The sequence below is a fragment of the Perognathus longimembris genome, chromosome 8, assembly GCF_023159225.1.
Source record: "Perognathus longimembris pacificus isolate PPM17 chromosome 8, ASM2315922v1, whole genome shotgun sequence".
NCBI classification, from domain to species: Eukaryota; Metazoa; Chordata; class Mammalia; order Rodentia; family Heteromyidae; genus Perognathus; species Perognathus longimembris.
The window spans coordinates 71414275-71420504 of NC_063168.1; positions in this window are offsets into that span (position 1 = coordinate 71414275).

Genomic DNA, 6230 nt, shown 5'->3' on the forward strand with positions numbered 1-6230 from the left:
TCACAAAGTCCCTAACAATAGGAGAGGGAAACAGAAGAAAGATCAGAGGAAGAGATGGTAAGATGGGAGACCGGTCAAATAGATGCTGTGTTGCTGGATAGGAAGAGTTGATAAGGGAAACTGCCTCTACCACCAGTAAATCCTAGGAAATATATGTCCAGAAAAGAAAGTAGCCCCAACTTGTAGCCCAGTGCGATCTCTAACCTACGATCAGTGTATGCTTCTTTATTATAGTGGCAATGGCAAACTCTTACATGGTCCTGTAAGGTTCCCAGAGGATGGTGAAACCTACTTCCAGGGTGGTACCTAGAAATATGGACCAAGCGATGGCCAACACCAAACCAAGCCAAGAGCCCTGAATTACTTATGACAGAGATCTAAGGGGACAGAAACATTACAGAGAGAGCACAACGGAGTGCACACATCCTGCAAGGCAAGAGATCCACCTGAGCGTCATTGCACGGTGACTTGATGGCTCCACCAGGACCAAGGAGAGGCCTTGGGGTGAGAGACGTCTGCTGATGAGGTGCGGCACAGAGAAGACCAGGGCACTGCTTCTCCAGAATCCATCGCTGAGGACAGGAGGCTGTTTGGGCATCGGCTGGCAGAGGGCGGGTCGGTACAGCTGACAGCTAACAACAATAGCAAAAACCCGAGAAACCACAAGGATGCTCACAAGCGGATAGACAAGTAAAAATGAGCAGGAATGACTAAGGGAAGTGAAACGTTGCAAATGTGTTCCATTTTCCGTGGAGGTGGCTAGTGTCTCAGGAGAAAAGATTTCGAGCACACCAATGAGTGTATACTGTAATATCCCTCGGTCTTTGTCCATACAGCACTAGGGACATTTACTTGGTGTCATGGAGGAAAGAGGAAGACCTAGGCCATTCAGAGACTTAAACACAGCGCCGGATTTGACACTGCACCTCAAAAACTCTCATCACAGCTCTGGATTAAAGACAAAGAGGAGCGGCGATGAGAGTAACAACGAGTCCTTGCAAAAGCCCAGCTCAAAACTCTCCATGGGTTTTGCAGCCTTACCTGATGAATCGATGAATCATTTTATTTGGTATATTGGCCAGTATTAATAACTTCCGTGATGTCCTTGACCTATGGGGTAAGAGTCAGTAGAGAGGCCCAAATAAAACTTCCTGACTTTGGGATGGCTCCCTACTCCACTTCCATCAAGAAAACAAAACCAATATTGTATCCACAGGCAGAGGGTGGCAATTAGTGCCACTCAAAAATATAAAGATGAAGCACTGACGATTTTCTTATGTTTGTTTCTTTTTTCCTTCCTTCCTTCCTTCCTTCCTTCCTTCCTTCCTTCCTTCCTTCCTTCCTTCTTTCCTTCCTTCCTTCCTTCCTTCCTTCCCTCCTTCCCTCCCTCCCTCCTTCCTTCCTTCCTCCCTCCCTCCCTCCTTTCCTTCTTTCCTCCTTTCCTCTCTCCCTCCCTCCCTCCTTTCCTTCCTTCCTTCCATCCTTTCTTGTTTGTGAGTATACATATGTGTGCACATCACAAGTGTGTGTGTATGTGTGTGTGTGTGTGTGTGTGTGTATGTGTGTATGTGCCAGTCCTGGGCTTCAAACTAGAGACTAGCTGTTGCCCTGAGTTTCTGTGTTCAAGGTTAATCTACCACTTGAGCTACAGCTCCAATTCTGATTTCTTCATGATTAATTGAAGATAAGAATTTCATAGACTTTCCTACCTGGGCTGGCTTTGAACCACAGTCCTCAGTTCTCAGTCTCCTGAGTAGCTAGGATTATAGGCATAAGCCACCATCACCAGGGTCAGGTTTCTAATTAATAGAGAAATTCACTTTGTGCATAGGGACTTCCAAAGCTCAGTTAAACATTTGATTAAAATGTCCTCAGATACATTGGAGGAGGTCGTTGATTTCTATCCAAAATCATGAAAGATCAAAAATACTTTGCATTGAACTGGTACGGACACCAACTGGTTTTAACCAGTTTTCGCAAGGCTGAGTTTACTGCCTTCTTTTGCCACACATTCTATAGAAATATTGACTATTAGATGTCTCATAAAACATGTTATCGCACTCCATTCATAACTTTATGTTGCACATGAAGGATGAGCAAAGGCTGGTTAACCTTATTAAAATGCCTACAGGGAGGGGGCTGGGAATGTGGCTGAGCATGCACGAAGCCCTGGGTTCGATTCCTCAGCACCAATCCATGGAAAAAGCAGGAAGTCTTGCTGTGGCTCAAGTAGTAGAGTGCTAGCCTTGAGCAAAAAGAAGCCAGGGATACAGCTCAGGCCCTGAGTTCAAGCCCCAGGACTGGTAAAAATCAATCAATCAATCAAATGCCTACAAATCAGAAAATAGCTAAGCTTCCAAGAGATTCAGGGCACCACTACCTCACCAAAGTTTTAAAATGTCAGGAACCTTATTTTTCAACATAAGACAAGTCACTGCATCTTTCATCTCGTCCTTTAAGGCAGAAGAGAAGCTTGGCTCCCTACATAGCCCCTCTGTGTTCACAAAGGAACAAAAACGTTAACAGCTATGGTAAATACAAAGATGTTAGTGAACTTTATTCTAAATGGAATTAAAAGAATCAATTGTTTTGTTGACAACAATGACAATGTATTGTGAGGTTTATAACCCAAAGGAATAAAATGTATTTCCAAAAAAAAATAAAGAACACAATAGATGAGAAGAAACAGAAATTCACCATTAAAAGGTTCTTTATTTTTAGTAGTATTACTACCTAGAATACCATCAGCTGGGCAGCTAAAGGCAGAAAAGATTTATCTACCTATCATTTTAGAACCTAGACATCTGAAATCAAAGGTGTTGGCTTCAAAGCCTGTCAGGGAATATTCGTCCTTGCTTCTCCCAGCTTCCTTCTAGTATCTATCTCTGGCCACTCCGCAGCTGTGGTATCTCACTGTCAACATATCATTCAAACTTTTCTTCCTCTGTATGTCTATGACTGTGCATCTCCTCTCCTAAGGAGGGTAGTCATTTGGGGGCTAGGGTCTTCCCTAATGAAGTGCGGCCCCTCTCTTAACTTGTTTACGTCTATAAAGTCCCTGTTTCCAGGGTCTTGAGGGTCTTGATGGACAAAACTCTACCTGAGAGCCCTCAGGAACAGTATAGAGTGATGTTAAAGATGACGTGGTTAAAGGTCCTCCACCTTTTCTAGTCTGGTCTGAGATAAAGGTTCATTGGGTTAGGTAAAAGGATCCTGATTTTCAGGCTTTCTAACCTCTGAGGGCTCTCTCTAAGCTTCTACTCCTCAGACTAAGAACCTGGTTTCTTAGATCAGAAGCTATGAGATGTTCTGGAAGAAATGTGCTCAGTGGGGTTGCCTTGAAACTGGAAGCAGGAGCTCCAAGCTGGCTGCTCCTTTCGAATCTGCTCCAGCGGGCTCCTCCTGGGCCTCCACCCTGAAGCCAACTTAGAATTTTAACTGTAGGACCTGTATTCTTGCCGCAGCCATCTGCCATCTGGCCTTGTAAAAGCCTTTTGGTAGACAACCGTGGAGCTGATCAAGCATAGTGACGCGAAACCATTTGTCTTAGCTTCCTTCGCTCTTACCACACATACCAGAAGACATAGATTCAACAATCGCAGTGTTTCAGCAAGGCTCACGTTGTAAGCATGTGGCAGGATGGGATCAAAAACACGACTCGAGTTTCCTAGCTCCAAATGCTCTGCATTCCGTGTGATCGTTGCCTGTGGCTCCTTCATTTTGCCCTCAGTGTGGCTGGGCTTGGCGCTGGGCAGCTTTGGGAGGTGAAGGTCGGGATGTTAGGCCCTTCGTCAGTAGGATTACCACTCTTGTAAGAGACAGGAGAGGGCGTGTTTTCTGTCTCTGTCTCTCCCTTTCATGTGAGGATATAGCATGAACCAAGCCGGGAAAGCGAGTTGTCCTCAGATACTGTATCTGCCTTCATCTGGGTCCTGGATTTTCCAGGCCTCAGAATTGGGAGAATAATGGTTGCTCTTTGAACCACTGATACTGTAATGTTGTGTAGTCGTAGCTTGATCGTCATCAAGTTTGATCTGCTTCATTAGTGTAATATTTGACTTTTAAAACCTGGCCACTGTGTGTGCAGCTTCTCCTTGAGGAGAAAAGATGATGCAGGTGTTCAAAGGTTCTGTCCAAATCAGGCTGAACCTGCAAACAAGCTCATAGAAAGATGGAAGTACCTCTTCTTGCCTTAGGGACCTTCCTCCCAAGCCCTGTGTATTCCCTTAAGTCTGGAGACGGCTGAAAACATTCTTGGGATGGGTGTGAGAGGGAGGAGAGGGGACTGGCATCGCTCCCATGTTTTAACATTTCCGTCTCTGAATTGAGAGGGATCCAGCGTAGGACGGCTTTGAAGATTGGGATCCCTGGGGTCAAATAGAGGGTTTGCCATTTATTAGCTGGATCACATCCCTCCATTCACTTCATCTCTGAGTCCCACTTTTCTCAGTTATTAAACTTGCTCTCTGCCTTGAAAGGCTCATGTACGCATGAGAGAGGCGTTGGCTTCTGTTTTGCCCTTCTTTCTGTTTCTGAAGTTGGTTCTTTGTTTCGGCTTTGGTTTCCTGCAGTGACACCATGTTGACCTGGGTACAGAAATGACAACAATGCACAAGGGCTGTTCATGAGCCCAATGTGGGGATCAGACTAAAAGTTAGACGTTTTTCTTTGCTGCTGGGATATACCTTTAGGCATTTATACCTAACTATCAATCATAATTGTTGCATATTATTATATACCCCCTCCACCCCCCCCAAGATGGGCTGGGTCCGGGGAAAAGTTCATGGTGAAGAGAGCCTTAGATTGGCACAAGAACTGGATGAGAAGCCCTGGAATTCTGGAGTCCTGGAATTCTGGCCATCGACTCCAGGCTCGCTCTCTCCAGTCACACTCCCTCACCTGCTTCTCTGGGTGACTCTGGTCCTTTCTGGGGCTTTCTGTTTTCAAACACATCATCTTGATTACGTTCACGTGCTGTAATAGAGTAACGTAGACTGCTATTTCTCACAGGTCTAAAATCAAGATGGCGACAGATTGGGTTTGGGGGCTGCAAGTGGGGTGGGGGCAGATCAGGATGGCACCTCTGATTGTGTTTGCACGTGGAGGAAGGGCCCAGGAAGTTTCCTTGAGCCCCTTGTGCAAGGTCACTGAGCTTCTTCATAAGGGTGGAGCTCTTGAACCCCAAGCACTTCTCCCAAGACCCCCACCTCTTAACACCATCATGTTGGGTGTTAGTTTCACCGGAAAATTCAGGATGCATTCAGATGGCAGTACACATGTAGGTGCAAAACCTCTCGCATTCCATCCTGTAGATCTCTACACTAGAACTCCTTACGTACGACTGGTCTGTGGAGGGCTGCCTCCCCTCTTACAGCAGGGAGGGTCTCTCCCTCCCACCTCCCTTGATGGCACCTAATACAAGCTCAGTTCCAGAACCGCTCCCCAGGCAGAAGCTCTCCACCCTGCTCTTGGATGGCTGTAGTGATGGTTCCTATTCCAGCCGGGCCTAGTACTAAGCCCTCAACACCCCTTCATTGTCAACCCTCAGGACACCCTTGGTCCTCATAAAAGCTAAATGATTTTCCAGGTCACAGCTGACATATAAGAAGGGGGATTCGGATCTGAGATCTACGATTTCCCTATGCTTCCAACCTTGCTCCCCATGGCCCAGGCCCCTTTGTCCCATTCCAGGTCCAGACTGACAAGGAAGGGGGTGAAACTGTCTTCCAAAGGACTGGGGGATCAAAGCGTTACACTGGCCAAGTCCTGAGATGTCCAGGGGGCAGGGGAGAGGGTTGATCAAGCTCAGTTCATAGCCATAGGAGATCACTCTTTCAAAAGCCTGGTGTGTGTGTGTGTGTGTGTGTGTGTGTGTGTGTGTGTGTGTGTGTGTGTTTCTCCTAGCAACTCTCTGTGCAAATGTTTGACAGCATAATCCCAACAGGCTTTGTTAGGCAACAGGCGCGTTTCCACTTCATCACAGGCAGGGAAAGAACAACAGCCCTGCATCAGCCCATACACCTTCTAGCAGATGTCACTAACAGGCTCTTGTACAATGGCCGCTTTTGAAAGCTGCGAATCTCAGAATTCTAAGGTGAGAAGGAAATTTAGCAGTGTTGTGAGTCCCCACGGCACGAATGACGTACTCACGGAACACTTACTTAAGGAACACTTCGCGTGGGACAGGAGCTGGGTCACACGCCAATTGCTGGTCAGTCGCTGGGGGTATA